The 15,045-nt window shown below is 41.1% G+C and overlaps 1 protein-coding gene across 2 annotated transcripts in view; it reads left to right on the top strand.

Annotated features, from left to right (window-relative positions):
• The window catches only part of GPHN (gephyrin), a 582,350-nt gene that overhangs the window by 425,403 nt on the left and 141,902 nt on the right, over positions 1 to 15,045 (top strand). The gene's annotated exons all lie outside the window — the stretch shown is intronic.

The following is a 15,045-nucleotide window of genomic DNA, read 5'->3' as shown; positions in this document are numbered from 1 at the left end:
CATGAGTATGAGAATGTTAACCCTTTGAAATTCTCTGTTCATTCCCTGAATAGTACAGATAACCCTGCCACTGAATAACAGGATTAAACTAATAGAATACTTTCACCAAAAGGATGTGTGCATATTTATAACCTGGGCTGGGGCAGCTCTTTGCCCCAGTATAATACTGATGAATTTAAAACACTTGCAAGCCAACTTGTTTTGCTTTAACTTGGATACTTGCTGCCTGATATTTGAAAACAACTCTAAATTGACTAGAAAGAAAGTTTTAATGCCAACCTTTTGGGATTATTATTCAATTCTTGCAGATTATTCCATGCTGGTTTAATTTATTCAGGTGAACTCCGTTTATATGTGTTTTATATCAGTCCTCAAAGACAGTAAATTGGAAGCTAAGGGAATGAACTAGTTGCAAGACCAGTAATGATCACGATTACTTTCTGCTGGAGAGTTCTCCATTTGTGTTCAGCTAGTGTTGTTCATATCACAAAGTTCTCTTTTTGATGTACGTTATACCAACATGTTAAAAGACTTGTAGCAAATGACAAACAGTAACGTTACTTCTCATCTAATTGCTCATAATTCTTAGAGATTATTCTGCTTGCTAAAATGATTGCAGGTGTCTGAATATTCATTTTTCTTGCTATCTCATTTCTTTTCTGTCAGCAATTTAGATTAACCTGTAGCCACCCATGGAGCTGTCTCAGTTTAACATTTTTGACAGTTTTATGAACTGCACGCCTTGACTATAATAGAATTTTGGTGGCAGCATGTGGTGGACTTCACTAAGCAGTTCATTGCTTTTAAAACAAGATTTAGTGAAACCTTCAGTTTTGCTTGATTTTGTTTCTTGCATTTGCTTTCCAAAATAAATTGTCACTTATAGGATGGTCTCATTAAAATACAGCCTGGAAGGGTATTAAATAGGAATACCCAGGACAAAGGAGGAATGCACAAGCCAGGAGAGGGAAACTGTGGGCCCAATGCTCAGAGTTTGTGCCTTTTGAAAAGATTTTGAAGTAGGAGTGTCCACACACATACACACAAAAAGCACAGGAGGCCAATAAAAGGTCTAAACAATATTCATTATACTATAGAGAGACTCCCAATGAAATTGAAATAGTTAAAGCAATATATGGCAAAGAGAAAGAGCACAGTGTGCCAACTCTGAAACAGAATCCATACTATTGGACAGTCTTTATGAGATAAGGGGTTATACAAGGAAGCAAGAGGGAAACGCGAAGCACATGGTGAGATTGAGGTTTTTCCATATGAAGTTGGTTGGAATAAGTCCCCACTAAACAAGGACCACCATTTTGTAAACTTAATTTAGCCCATGTTTAATTGTCATTTCTTATCGGAAACTCAACTGTATTTTCAAGACAGGCTAAATCACTGAGCACCTTCTAGAACATAGGAATTGCTGTGCCAGATCAGACCACTGGTCCAATTATTCCAGTATTGTACTTCCAGCAGTAGCCAGTACAAGTTGCTTCAGAGGAAGGTTCAAGAAAACCCAGCAATAGACAGTTTGGGAATAATTTGCACACAGGAAAACCTTCTTAATCCCCAATATTTAGAGGTTGAATTAAAAGCTTGATCTTTTATTTCCCATACAAAGTTCTTGGGGTTTTTTTATTCCTTACCGTAAAAATTCAGGTTATTCTTGTTATCCATATAAATGTTTAGTCATCTTTTGAATCCTGCTAAATTTTCAAGAAGCGGTTGGCTACCAAATATAATGGAGTATATGGTTCTTGCCTGTTCCTTAGGGAATACTCATGTTTCTTGGTATCTCTACAATTTTCATTATTTTTTCCTTTTGGAACCTGGATTTCTAATCATACAACATGCACGCAAATTTCGCTGGAGCTGATGTCAGAGCTCTTGACTCACACAGGTAATGGGGTTAACTATAAATTCTAATCTGTAACATGCAATTGATTTGTTAGAATCTGTTTATTTTAATCTGCAAGTGTTTAACATATGTATAATTTCATATTCCTGTTTTTGAAGTTCACTTTAGATTATGGAGAATCGTAAACACATACATACAGGGATTGTAGTGTAAAATAGAGAAGCCTTAGCAGAAGGCAACTCACCATCCACATAATTATACACAAAAATCACAACTCCCATCAATATGTTAATATAGAAAACTATTTCCCCAAGGGTATGGGACAAAAGATTTCTTTATGAACTACAAACTCCAGTCTATCTTATTATAGCCATGAAAAGTGTATTTTTGTCCTATGTACCACAACCTCAGTAACTCTTTACTGAATCTGCTGTTTTAGCAAAAGATCAGTCCCTCTCAGTCAAGAACCAAGCTTCAGCAATTATAGTAGCAACTATGCTGGATTAATATACATGCAGATTCAGAAGTGATGGGTTATGAAAGGTATGTTAGGATTATGGTGTAGGGTTGTTGATAGTCTTGGTTGGTTAGGTGTGTAAGGAAAAGTTTATAACCTCTCATAAGCTTATTTTGAAAAATTTTATATATTGAATACGCATGTATAGCATGTGGTCAGACATATTTTAAAAATCAAAATAAATATTTTAAAAATTAAGTTTCTCAGTTTTTGCAGTTTCTCCCACATTTTCTGAAAATTTGCCACTAACGCAGCACTAAGTATAGACTAATGAGCTCCACATATGTATTTAGAATCAGTCATCAAAAGTTCCATTGCTTCCCTAAATTATCCCTAAGTTTTGTCCCTGTGTTAGTCTAGTTCTTGGTTGTTAATGAAGCTGGATTTTCACTGAGACTGCAGGAGTAGGGTCATCAGCCTGTAATCAGTCAAGGCCCCCCAAAAGCTCCTTTAGTTGCTCTGATAAGGTTTTGGTGCATCTCTATAGAATTCCTTGTGTAAAATGCAAACTGTTTTTTGAACAAAGCCCTCTTTGGGCTCAATGCAAATGTCAACATATTTATGGTAGTTGGTTGCAGATGTGGAGACAACATTTTTAAGAGTTTCACCAAAAAACATTGGCAAACTGAGGTATCAGTCCTCTTTTTTCAACCAGCCAACCAGGAACCTCATTGGGGTGGAGAAGAATTTTTGAACTTTTTCAGAGTGTGCTTTATGTGTGTGTTAAGTATTACTTCTTACTTCATGAGGTTTAAATTGTGTTCTGAATATCGATATCTTAAAAGTATAGGATGATAATACCTGAGCAGTTCTCTCAAGTTTTCCATATCACTTTCACTGGCTGAGCAAATCACAAGATCTCCTTATCATAATAATCTCTATATTCTTGGATGGCATTTTGACCAATTTAGATGCAATATCCTTTTCATATAAAGAAGCAATACCATTAAGTAGGAACGCATTTTCCCCTATGAAACTGCTTGTAGCCTTTATTGAGTAATTTCTTTTGTTTAACCAATCACCTTGAATTAAATGTCAATGTTGATTTTTTTTCCTTTAGTTTTTCCTCTGTTTCTTCATCTGCAGCATCTCATAGATTCTAATTTGCCATCTACTATCTCAAAGAGCATGTCCAGGGCAAATGCTTAAATCATTTCCTTAAACTGCTAATTTTGGAGCACAGAGAGTTTTATCTGTTACCAGTAAAGAAAATTGCAACTTTTCTTTTCAAGTTCAAATCTTTCCCTTTCATTTTTTCTAATGGCACAATCAATATTTCATTTTTTGCCATTTTTGTGTGTCGGAGACACAAAGTAGATGTTGAAGAGCTGCAAGAAGACTAGGGACAGGGGTTTTAAATTATCATCATGAATACATTCCAGCAAATACAATGATATCAAAAACATCTTACTTACGGGATCATCAAATTCATCAATTTTTTGCTCTTGCACTTCAATAAACAAAGTTTCATTCAATGGCATGTGTAATCATTACGAATCCAAATAAACCAGTTTTCTGCACTTTTTGAGATGAGGACATTTTTGCTATCTTGCTTTTCTCTTGACAATTTTTACATTTTTTTTTTTTAATTATCTGTTTTCTTTACTTCACTCACTTCTTTTCTTGTTGCTTACCCTGTCCTTCATCTTTAGGACCTTGAATCAGATATATTTGTATGCTGTTAGGTAATATGTTCACTCCTGTTTGGAGTAGTCAGCAGTGACTTTCACTTTTACTAGGTATAACAAGAAAGAACAAACCAGTGAATTCACCACTTTGAAAGGTAAGATGAGGAAGCCAGCTTTGGATGAAGCCCCACTATCATGCCCTATTAATCTTCCAGAAGTTTTTAGATTCCAGATAATCCAGTCTTTACACAGTTCACAGCTCCACCCATTCCCCTCTCTTTAGTATCTAAGGACAATTGATTCTGCCAACTAACTACATCATCCTCTCCTGTTACTGGTGGCTACCCATTCCCCTTCCTCTCAAGGTTTCTAGACGGTTCTGTAACTTTCATATTGATTCTTAGTAGGCTTAATAAGAACTTTGTTTTCCTTATCACTTTTAATGATAGTTAAAGTTTATATTCCCTGAGTAAAGGTAGAGAGACCATATTTCCAGTGTAAAAAAATTTCAAATATGTATGTGCAGCAGAGTGCGGTACGACCCCGTTGGCTCCTGTCTCTGCTAGGTCCACGAAATCACTCGGAGACCCTGGGGTTAGTAACCACAGGTGCAGGTTATTCACAGGCTTGTTCCCACCACCGTTTCACCACGTACAGTTGGCCCTTCACCGTCTGCAGGCTGGAGAGAGGGAAGAGCTACCTCCCTGCTTCCACTCCCTGCCTTTTCCCTTTCTTTCTGCTCTTCCCCAGCTTCCACCAGGTCTTGCTGGGGTTTCCTCCCTACCATTACTGGAATGGTGGACAGCTTCCGCCCCTTCCCCTACCCTCCAGCGTTTGCCCAGACACAAAACTCTGCCCACCCACAATCTGTGTGCGGGCAGTCCCACTTCTGTGTCCCGGTCATCCGCACTGCTAGCAGACAACCAGTCTGGACCCCATGGGAGCCCCTCGGGTGTCCTCCCATTTGTTCTGCAGACCCTTCTCAGACGGGGGTTCTGTGGGCCTTGTCTCCACTTCCTTGCTCAGCCATCCTTCCTTCCTGGGGAAGTCTGCCTCCGTGTACTACTCTGTAAGCTTTACAGCCACCTCGACCATATTTGGTTGGTGCCTCCTCACCAACACCTTATGTTCTCATGGAGGCCCTGTAAAAACTGCTCTAGGACGAGCACGTCCATAATCTCCCCCACTGTCTGTGCGTCCAGCCTCAGCCAGTGGGCAGCCCAGTCCATTAACTTTTGGGCAAATACCCGGGGCTGCAACCCTCCCGTCCACCTCGCCGACTGGAACTTCTGGCAGTACTTCTCTGTGGACAGCCCCACCCGATCCAGGGTGGTTGCCTTTACCGCTTCATAATTCCTGGCCTGCTCTTCACTTAGGGCCCTGTAGGCCGCTTGGGCTTCGCTGGTTAGGTAGGGAGCCAGTCGCAGGGCCCTGTCCCATCCAGCCCCCGCAGCTACTCGCTCAAAGGTGCCTAGGAAGGCATTGGGCCATCTGTAAGGCCTATTTTACACAGTCCTAAGCCCGGCGCCCGAACGCCATCCCCTCCTGTGGGACTCACCATTTTCTTCAGGAGCTGCTGTTGGGTGCTGGGCTGCTCCCAAATGAAGTCCTGCAGGCTCTTCAGCTGTTCGGCCTGCCAGGTGAGCAAGACCTGTCTCTCCAGCTGGTGGGCTTGTTGAAAATTCTCCATTGACTTCCGCACCTCCTCCTGCTGCTTGACCAGCCATTGCAGGGTCTCCTCCATCTCCGGGCTCCCAAACACCTGATCTAGCACGGGATCCCGGACAAGCCGCCATGTGTAGCAGAGCGTGGCAGGGCCCCCTTGGCTCCTGTCTCTGCTAGGTCCACAAAGTCACTCCAAGACCCTGGGGTTAGTAACCCCAGGTGCAGTTGATTCACAGGGTTGTTCTCACCACCATTTCACCATGTACAGTTGGCCCTTCACCATCTGCAGGCAGGAGGCAACGAGGGAAGAGCTACCTCCTGGCTTCCACTCCCTGCCTTTTCCCCTTCTTTCTGCTCTTCCCCAGCTTCCTTCCTCTAAGGCTTTTATACAGATCCAGGCTAATTAGATGGCAGCTGTCTCTGCCTCCCCAGTTAGGACCAGGTTATCTCCAGCCAGCTCTAATCTATCCCCCTAAATGGGAGCTGGCATGACAGAGGGCTGAATCAGCAACCCTTTGCCCAGCACCCTGTCACAGTATGTAATGTTTGTGTAAATACTTAAGAAAAATCCCAGAAAAAAATGGAAAAACTCTTAACCACCCTCACTAAAACAAAACAAAAAAAATAACACCAGCATGGTTTATTTCTGGAATAAAAATTCTGTTTTGGGTTTTTCAACCATGATGCCTCGTTACTTCCTCTGCAATATGGTCATTTGAACACCAAATAAAGTGAGATAGTACTTAAAAGTTACAATCTGGCCCTTAATGTCAGTTATTCCATACAGTGAAGTGAGTTATCAATTTTAAACCGAAGTTTTAAATTAAAACCAATTGTGATTGTTTTCGGTCCCAACCCAGGGCCCTGTTGCTGGCAGGGTTGCCCGTCACCAGCTTGGCAGTGGTTCACCAGCTTGGCAGTGGTTCTCCCCTCTGCTTCAGGTTTCTCCCTCCTCTTCTCCCCTCCTCCCCCCCAGAAGATAGTTTTGATCTTCCACCAGACTTCATCCCAGTGGTAAATACAGAATTTCATATCAGCTAGGTCATTGTTTTTCCACCCATTGTCTTAATCTGGTTTTCTCCCAGGACAAAAACTAACATTTGTTGGATGTTAGATATTTACATGTGTTCTGAAATTTTATGTACCTCTTTCACAAAAGTTCGAGACAGCCACACAGTTGTGTTCACAAAGGCAAAGCTGCCACAATGGGCCATATGGGCCAGAGAATTTATTTCAGTCGCAGCTTAGTCAGTCATGCCACTTCTCCAGAGGAGCCTCCACTTTCTGGGCAGTAAGAGCTTAGTCATTCAGATTTGAAGTGTGCAAGGCAGCAACTTATTTTTTCCCCTCACAAGTTTATAGGGCATTACTATACTAACTGGATTTCACTGCATCTTGGGATACTTCCTTAGGTCTTAAATTCCTTGAAGTGGCAAAATAATATAAGCCCTTCTTCCCTGGGTATTTCTTATTACATTCACTGACCATCCTACTGTGTCCAAGATAGGTTATGGGAAGTATGACTAAGAATTAATTTTTGACAATTTTATTTGTCATAGGCCCCTCTTCACAAATATATTGTCACCTTGCTTTCTGGTAGATTAAACCATTAACACTATGGTTCATAATGTCTCTGTAGTAGGTGGGAGAAGAGGACTACATCAAAAAGAGTTGCTGTTGAATAATTTTCCCATATAAAAACTCAATCTCTCCTGCCAGTGCTCACTTTGATGGCTACGTAAAAAAACAAAGGGTTTTCTGACTGCAGAGAGTGAGCAGTGTAAAGTAAAAGCACAAAGAAATATGAACTGAATTCCTTGTGAAAATGATGAGTGCTTTGGAAGATGCCAGGCCTTGCAGAGATTTCCACAGTGCATCAGCTAAATGATGTCTTTGTTTCTTGAATATGGTCCCTAGTGGGCAGTATTCAAAATTAACTAGAACATTGTGACCAGTTTGTACCAACATTGCAATTTTATTTTATGCTGGTGACATTTTCAGAAAATGGCACTAAGAATGTGAGAAGTTGGGTGTTGTCAGAGAAGGAAGAATGAAAAAGTATTAAAAATCAGTATCATGCTATGGTAAAATTAAGACATTTCTAAATTTGCACACACTCTCAAAATATTTAGTTCCTAAGGAGAACTCAGAGCATCATTATATTATTCCCTTGGTCCTCCTGGATTATTTTTGTTTATTCGTGAATGCTGGTTTCTAGAAAGAAAAAAAAACATTTTGCCTCTGCCTGCTGAATTATAATAAGTCCACGTGCCCTCTACAGGAGACCTGTCCTTCCTGATGTGCTTCATGTTCTTAGCCCTCAGTAGCTATAAATCATGGTATGTAACAGCAGCCACCCTGACCCTGCTCTAATCTTAGTCATCAGTACAGGCATGTGGTTCATTTGGCTGTGGTTTTGGCTCATCAGTGATACAAGAATCCTCCACATCTCCTGCTGCTTGGAAACTGCATGATTTCAGCCAGTGTTGCCTTCATTTTCTTCTCCAATCTCTACAAAATGTACTGGTTCTCATGTACACTGGTCTAGCAATATGAAATAGTTGTAAAGCAGATGTAAATTATGTTTGCATCCATTTTAAGGTGTATTTATACTGCCAAAGTGATATTAAGGGATGTAAATGAGAATTAATTTGGCCCAATGTTCTTGAGATGTCAGGCTGCAAAGGTACTGAACCTGTAATATACCATATTAACCATACCTCACTGAAGTAACATTGACATGTCCTTCAATAACAACCCCCTTTTAAGGATTTACTCCTTTTTGAAGAAGAACTTCAAAAATTGCCAAAGTCCTCTGCAGGCAAATGGAATTCAGGACTAATGCAGGATAGACGACGTAGAAGGCATTCTTCATTCCAGTCACCTAGAGGCAAGTTCAGAGATCCTAGATTGTCTCAGCCAGGGAGGAGGATATAATCTGATAAGAAAGGCCCTGAGAGACCAGAGCACCTACCTATAGGCACACCGCATGACAGGGTCAGCTTATCTATTCACAAACATAAAAAGAGGATGCCTCCATTTCTTCTTCATTGCATGGGCCAACACAGCCTTGAATTGCTGAGTTCTGGACTATATAGCATCCTTTCTAGATAGAATTGTTTTCCAAACCCTACATCAGAGTCGTAGTTCAATCTGGAGCTCTTTAAGCATCAAGGTGTTCAGGATACTCTCAACCATCTTATAAATAACCCATCATCCCAGTTACCAGAGGATCATTGCCTTCCAAAAATAGAGTTCTGTATTCAGTTCTGGCTTTCAAGATGGAGCCGTTGAAATTGATTATTCAGGCAGTGTACTTGGGAGAGTATTCACTGGGTCTCTCTAAGATTGATACACATCCCAATTCTGACATCCATTAATTCACAATACTGAAACGATACTACCAATCTCATTTGGTGTGCATATAGCACCCAGAACATTCTCAAAGTGGTGGCTGTCCTAGCAGCAGTAGCAGCAGGTTTTTGTTTGAGAGAGCCAAAACTGAAATTCAGATAAAGTAAGCCTTTTCCCAGGTGGGCATATTCCTAGAGTTATATGGCTAATTTGTCATTGATTCCACTGCAGAAGCTCATGTACGTAGAAGACCAATTCAATGAAGTAGCACACAGCATCTACCTGATGCAGGACAGATGAGGAAAAGCAACAATATCAAACACATGCACTGCTTCACTTATCACTGGTCTGGATGTAGGATTATGTACAAATTCTAGGCTCTGTGGCAAGTATAGCAGTAGTCTTCTGGGTCTACTTCCACTTAAGGCCATTTCAGGGCTTTCTTCCCTGCAGTGAAAATCAGAGTGAAAGGACTTCAAGAAACTGTTTCAGCTATCACCTTGCTCCTGATCAGAATGGCACTGCAACAAGAGTCTATTGAAAGAATGCCTCTTAGAACCCTATCAATGGTTAACCTGGCTACAAATGCCAGTGTGTCAAGATGGGGCTAGCTTATGATCCAAGAGCCAATCGCACATGAATGAGGATCCTTCTTACTTCAATCTTGTGGCATGCCTATTACAAGTACCTCTCAGACAAGATGAAATCTACCCTTTTGTAGTGAAACAATTGGTCTACTTTAATATGTATATGAAAATATAAAAAACATTCTCAGTCTGGTGTGACAACAGAAACAACCAAATCCATGGTAGTCACACTGGCTATCCTGAAGTAACTAAAAGAAAGGCTGAACCTGGAAATGGATGCCTGCTTATTAGAATAATTTGTTGGAATGTTTAAACAGTGGCAGTTGCAGAATTCAGAGTTTATATAAACCCTATTCCTCTCAATGTACATCTAGACAGCTGTAGCTTCTTCATGGTCATTGAGCAACTGAGACACCTGATAACGGGAAATGGAAGACTTGTAGACTTCAAGCTAGTGCTGAATACCCTCACAGACTATCATTCAAATCAATTTGGAAATTTCCAGTCTGACTCCTTTCTATCAAAGTTTTGTTCTTCGTAAGTCAATCAGACAAGCTTGAGAACTCTCTCCACTTCAGTAAGTCAGAGCTCAGAATCATACCATACTTTTCAGCTAAAGGTCAACTCCATGGTTCATCTAAGCCATAACATCTTTTTGCCCATTTAAAGAAGAAAGACTGCATCACCCAAATATTTCCAGGGCTTTCAGGATTTATCTCGAGAGATACCATTCTCCTCCTTTCTTGACAGGTTTTGAGAAGGAATTTACAGTGTCACTGAATGTTTTCTCTTTTGCTATAAGAGAAATTACATTCTTCTATCAAATTTCTATCCATTAGTTATTGGTTGTAAGAAGGGAGGAGAGCAAATGTTCTGCTGTATTATATAATTTTCTGTGTGTGCATGTGCTGTACCTGTACTGGTGTGGTTCCTCTGTGCTGAGATACAATAAAAGAATGCAATTTTCTCTGTTCCCCACTTCCTTCCTACTGCACTTTGCAAGCTAGCGTCTATCCTTCCTGGAGTAAGTCATTGAATACTCAGAGCTTCAAGCTCACCATACAGACATAGATTGTGTTTTGAAAAACCTAATTGCCAATCTGAAATCTATTTTTACAAATGGAATTTGATATGTAGAAAATCAGCTTTACTGACAAGACATGCTGAGCCAAAAATAAGTATCTGTAATTGTAACAAAGCTTTTAATTTAAAAAAAGGCAAAAACTGTCTTGCGTAGAGAATAAAAGAATAAATGGACGCAAATCAGACGTCAAGAATTATAACATTCAAAAACCAGTCGGAGAACACTTCAACCTCCCTGGTCACTCGATTACAGACCTCAAAGTCGCAATACTCCAACAAAAAAACTTCAATCCACTTAACATGTGGGTAACATTTCTCCATATAGTAATATATTTCACAAGATTTGTAAACATTAAGAAACAGAAATCTTTAAGGATGGGGAGAATCAAAGGTGTAAGTTCCTCTTTTTTTATCCAAGTCATTAGTGGCTGTCAAGACGACAATGTTGGGTTGGGTTTTTTTAAATTTATATTCCTTCTGTACTATTTTCTTATAATTTTTCTTTTTTTTTTCCTTTTCACTTTATAGCTTCCTCTTTCATTTAGACCTAACTCTCTATGGGAAAAGCTTTCCTTAATCTGAGATTTTTCACTATATTTTGTTTGTGAAATATTCTTTTAACTATATCTACTTGTTCCCATTTATGATTTAGTAATTGCAGTTCAGTGATTCAAAATGGAAAGATAGATATTGTTTAGAGAGATAGGTGGTAGAACAATGGGATGGAACTTAGCATAGGAAACTGTAGAGTGAATGCCAAAAAAAATCTTAACTTAAAGGTTTAATTATAAAGTAGAATATTGAATATACTGTAGGGAGGGGGTGATAAGCCTCAGAAACATTGGAAAGTCCAAAAGGAACTTTACAGATTCTAATATCATGATGAATAATAAAGGCTGTCAAATTCCTGGATTTTGGCGATACCACTACTTGCCAGAAACATTTCCTTATGTCAAGTTTAGTGAAAATGATTGAGCCTTCATGGCATGAAAAATATTATAAGTTGTAGATATAAGGTAATGTTCTCTAACCATGGCTTTATTTAATTATGTTAGATATACACAAAGTCTAATCTCTTCAACAGAGATGACCCATGCCTTGCTGATAGTGTGGGGGGGGGGGGCACAACCCCGAAACAGCTCGAGTCATGCCCCCCCAGACAAACTTCCCCATCTCAGAAAGCAGTGGCCACTCCCTACAGCTCCCAGCTGTTCCTCCTGCCTCTTCCGGCAGAATTAAAACAGAGGCCCACTCTGCAACTTCCAGCTGTTCTTCCTGCCTCTGCCTCTCCCTGCCCTGTGCAACTTAAAACTCACAGGCTCAGCTACCTCACAGGGAGGGGGCCCAGCCACATCATGTGACCAAGCAGTCTGGGCGGGCACATGATCCTGCATTTCTCCCCCATACATCACCTCTGCTCTTCAATCTCTTTTAGGGCACAATCAATATATACCTCTACCCCGATATAACGCTGTCCTCGAGAGCCAAAAAATCTTACCGCGTTATAGGTGAAACCGCATTATATTGAACTTGCTTTGATCCGCCGGAGCGCGCAGCCCTCCCCCCTCCCCCCCCAGCGCTGCTTTACCGCGTTATATCCAAATTCGTGTTATATCAGGTCGCGTTATATCGGGGTAGAGGTGTATTTGACATTCATTCTGTTCCCTTGTGTGCTTCTTATTGATTCTGTCATCAAGCATTTTATCCAATTCCTGGTTCACAGCTTCTATGAGGGCATATGGAACATGTTGCAGTCTTTAGGGTTCTGGTGTGACTTTGTCACTTACGTAATCTTATGACAATATCTTTTATTTTCCCTGAGGTCTTTGAATAAAGAATCATATTCCTGGACAAATCTATTGAACAGGTTTCTGGAATTTACTATTTGATTCACCCCATGTGCCTACCAGAGTACGTGTGAATTAAAGCTCATTTTCCAACGTAATAAAGAGTTTACTGTACCCTTCAATAATGTTTAGGGTAGTCAATTATTTTTTGTCAAGGTCCAGATTTCTTGGTCAAGGTATAGTCAAGGTCCAGACTCCAGAGAAAATAATTTAAAAAATAACAGCAATAATTATGATAAATAAATAAAAAGATTTTGGGGTTTGTTCAAAAGTGTCTGGCGGTCCAGATTTGGAGTCATGGTCTGTCTGTTGACTACCCCTCCTCTACACATTATAGGGCAATTTCACTGAGTTGTGTAAAATGGCCTTTAAAAATCCAAAGTTGTCTGGTAGAGAATCCCATTTGCGTAGAGAAACTTCGGTAGCAGAAAGCGGGCAGTGGCATCTCTGCATCAGGGAAACATCAGAGGCAAGGCATAGGCAGGACGGGGAATGTTGGAATGGAACTCCACTTCATCTCATCCTATGGACCTTATACCTGTGGTGGAGGTTAAATTATTCCTTGCTGCTGTAACTACCACTGGGGTCAGGCCTCCATGTGTCAGGGAGCCACAACCTCCTTTGTCCATTAACAGTCACGGTCTTTCTTATTTCCAAGTTAACAAAATAAACACACTGCTCTGACTATGAATCAGCCTTATTATCTCTCCTACTCCCTTTTTTACTTGATGTTGCATTACTTTAGAATTTCTGTCCATTTTTTTCATTATTTGCTTTCCTTCTGCAAACTGCAGCATAGCATGCACTTTTTTACAGGACATACATTTAACGTTCCTCATTCCACATTTATCTTGTATCTGTGTAGATAGTCTACAATGATAAAAGGTACTATTGTCATGTGTAGTGGTAGAATTCTAATTTTGTTCTTATGCTAAAGCATCATCTTTTTGATTGAAATGACTGTTAGCTGTAAGGTGAGACAACTGTGTAAATGCTCATTTCTGCAGGCACAACAGAAATAAATCTAGATCCGCCCATGCTAACTAATACAATCATGTCATTGTAACTGCTCTTTTGAGAGTTAAATCATTCTGTTTACAAAATTCTGTCATGCATTGTTCTGTGAGCTTGGTTCTCCAGAAGTTGATCTCAAATCATGTCTGATTCAGTTATCCAAATCACAAGACTTAGCTAATTCCCTTAATGTATTTATATATAAGTCAATAGATTCATCAGCCATTTGCATACTCAATTTGAATTTGCACCATTCAGATATTACATTTGTAGATGGAGTAAAATGGTAGGGAGTACCATTCATTACAGTAATGTTGTTCGTTTCAATTTATCATCTGCTTCATGTAGTCCACTGATAGTCTGATCAAAGGAGTCCATCCGCATCTTATATACTGCATACAAATTGGTTGCATTCAAGCTGAAAGACTCGGGTAATGGTATATTATGGCTTGCCAGCTTTTTCAAATATCCTCACCAAACTGCTGTCTCATTACCAAATTGTATTTTCAAAGAAGCGGGGATCTGAGGTTTCAGTATAATATGTTAATTTAACTATTACTATCAACAACATAATGGATGAAACCAAATTTAGTGTCTCACTCAGAGAATCTCTAAACTCTGTGGCTGAGATTTTCAGAGCTACTTAAGGGATTTGGATGCTCAATTTCCTTTAATTATAATTAAGACTACATTTTAGTCATGGGTATTTTTAGAAAAGTCATGGACAGGTCACGGGCAGTAAACAAAAATTCACTGCCCATGACCTGTTCATGACTTGTACTATATACCCCTGACTAAATCTTTGGGGAGGGGGGGCCCAGGGATGTTGCAGGTGCTCGGGGGAGTACCCAGGGGGGCACCGTGGGTGCTGGGGGGTGGGCGGCAGCAGCGGCACGTGGCCCAGGACCCCCGCTGGTGCTGGGGGGCGGTTGGTGTGGCTGGCAGGCTCCCTACCTGGCTCCGCGCCTCCCCGGAAGCAGCAACATCCCCCTCCCTCAGCTTCTAAGCAGAGGCATGGCCAGACAGCTCTGCACGCTGCTTCCACCCCATGCACTGTCTCCGCGGTTCCCATTGGCCAGGAACCACGGCCAATGGGAGCTGCGGGGGCGGTGCCTGCAGTGGGAGGCAGCGTGCAGAGCCCGCTGGCTGCGCCTTTGCCTAGGGGCCGAGGAATGTCGCTGCTTCCAGGGAGTCCCCCAAAGTAAGCACTGCCCAGAGTCCTCACCCCCTCCTGTGTCCAAACCCCTTGTCCTGAGCTCCCTCCCACACCCAAACTCCTGCTGCCACTGGTGGAGGAGGGCGTGTTGGCCTGAGACTGCCCCAGCAGCAGCCGGTGCGGCTCACCCAGGGCAGCTCAGGCAGCCCCCCGGCCAGCCATACTGGCCAATGCAGAAATCACGGAGGTCTTGGAAAGTCACGGAATCTGTGACTTCCATGACCTCCATGACAAACTCGCAGCCTTAATTATAATGGTAAGTAGATATCCAAATAC

This window comes from Emys orbicularis, chromosome 4, assembly GCF_028017835.1.
Source record: "Emys orbicularis isolate rEmyOrb1 chromosome 4, rEmyOrb1.hap1, whole genome shotgun sequence".
In the NCBI taxonomy this organism is placed as follows: Eukaryota; Metazoa; Chordata; order Testudines; family Emydidae; genus Emys; species Emys orbicularis.
Note: the sequence above shows the minus strand (reverse complement) of the source record. Positions and strands in the feature narration are given on the sequence as shown.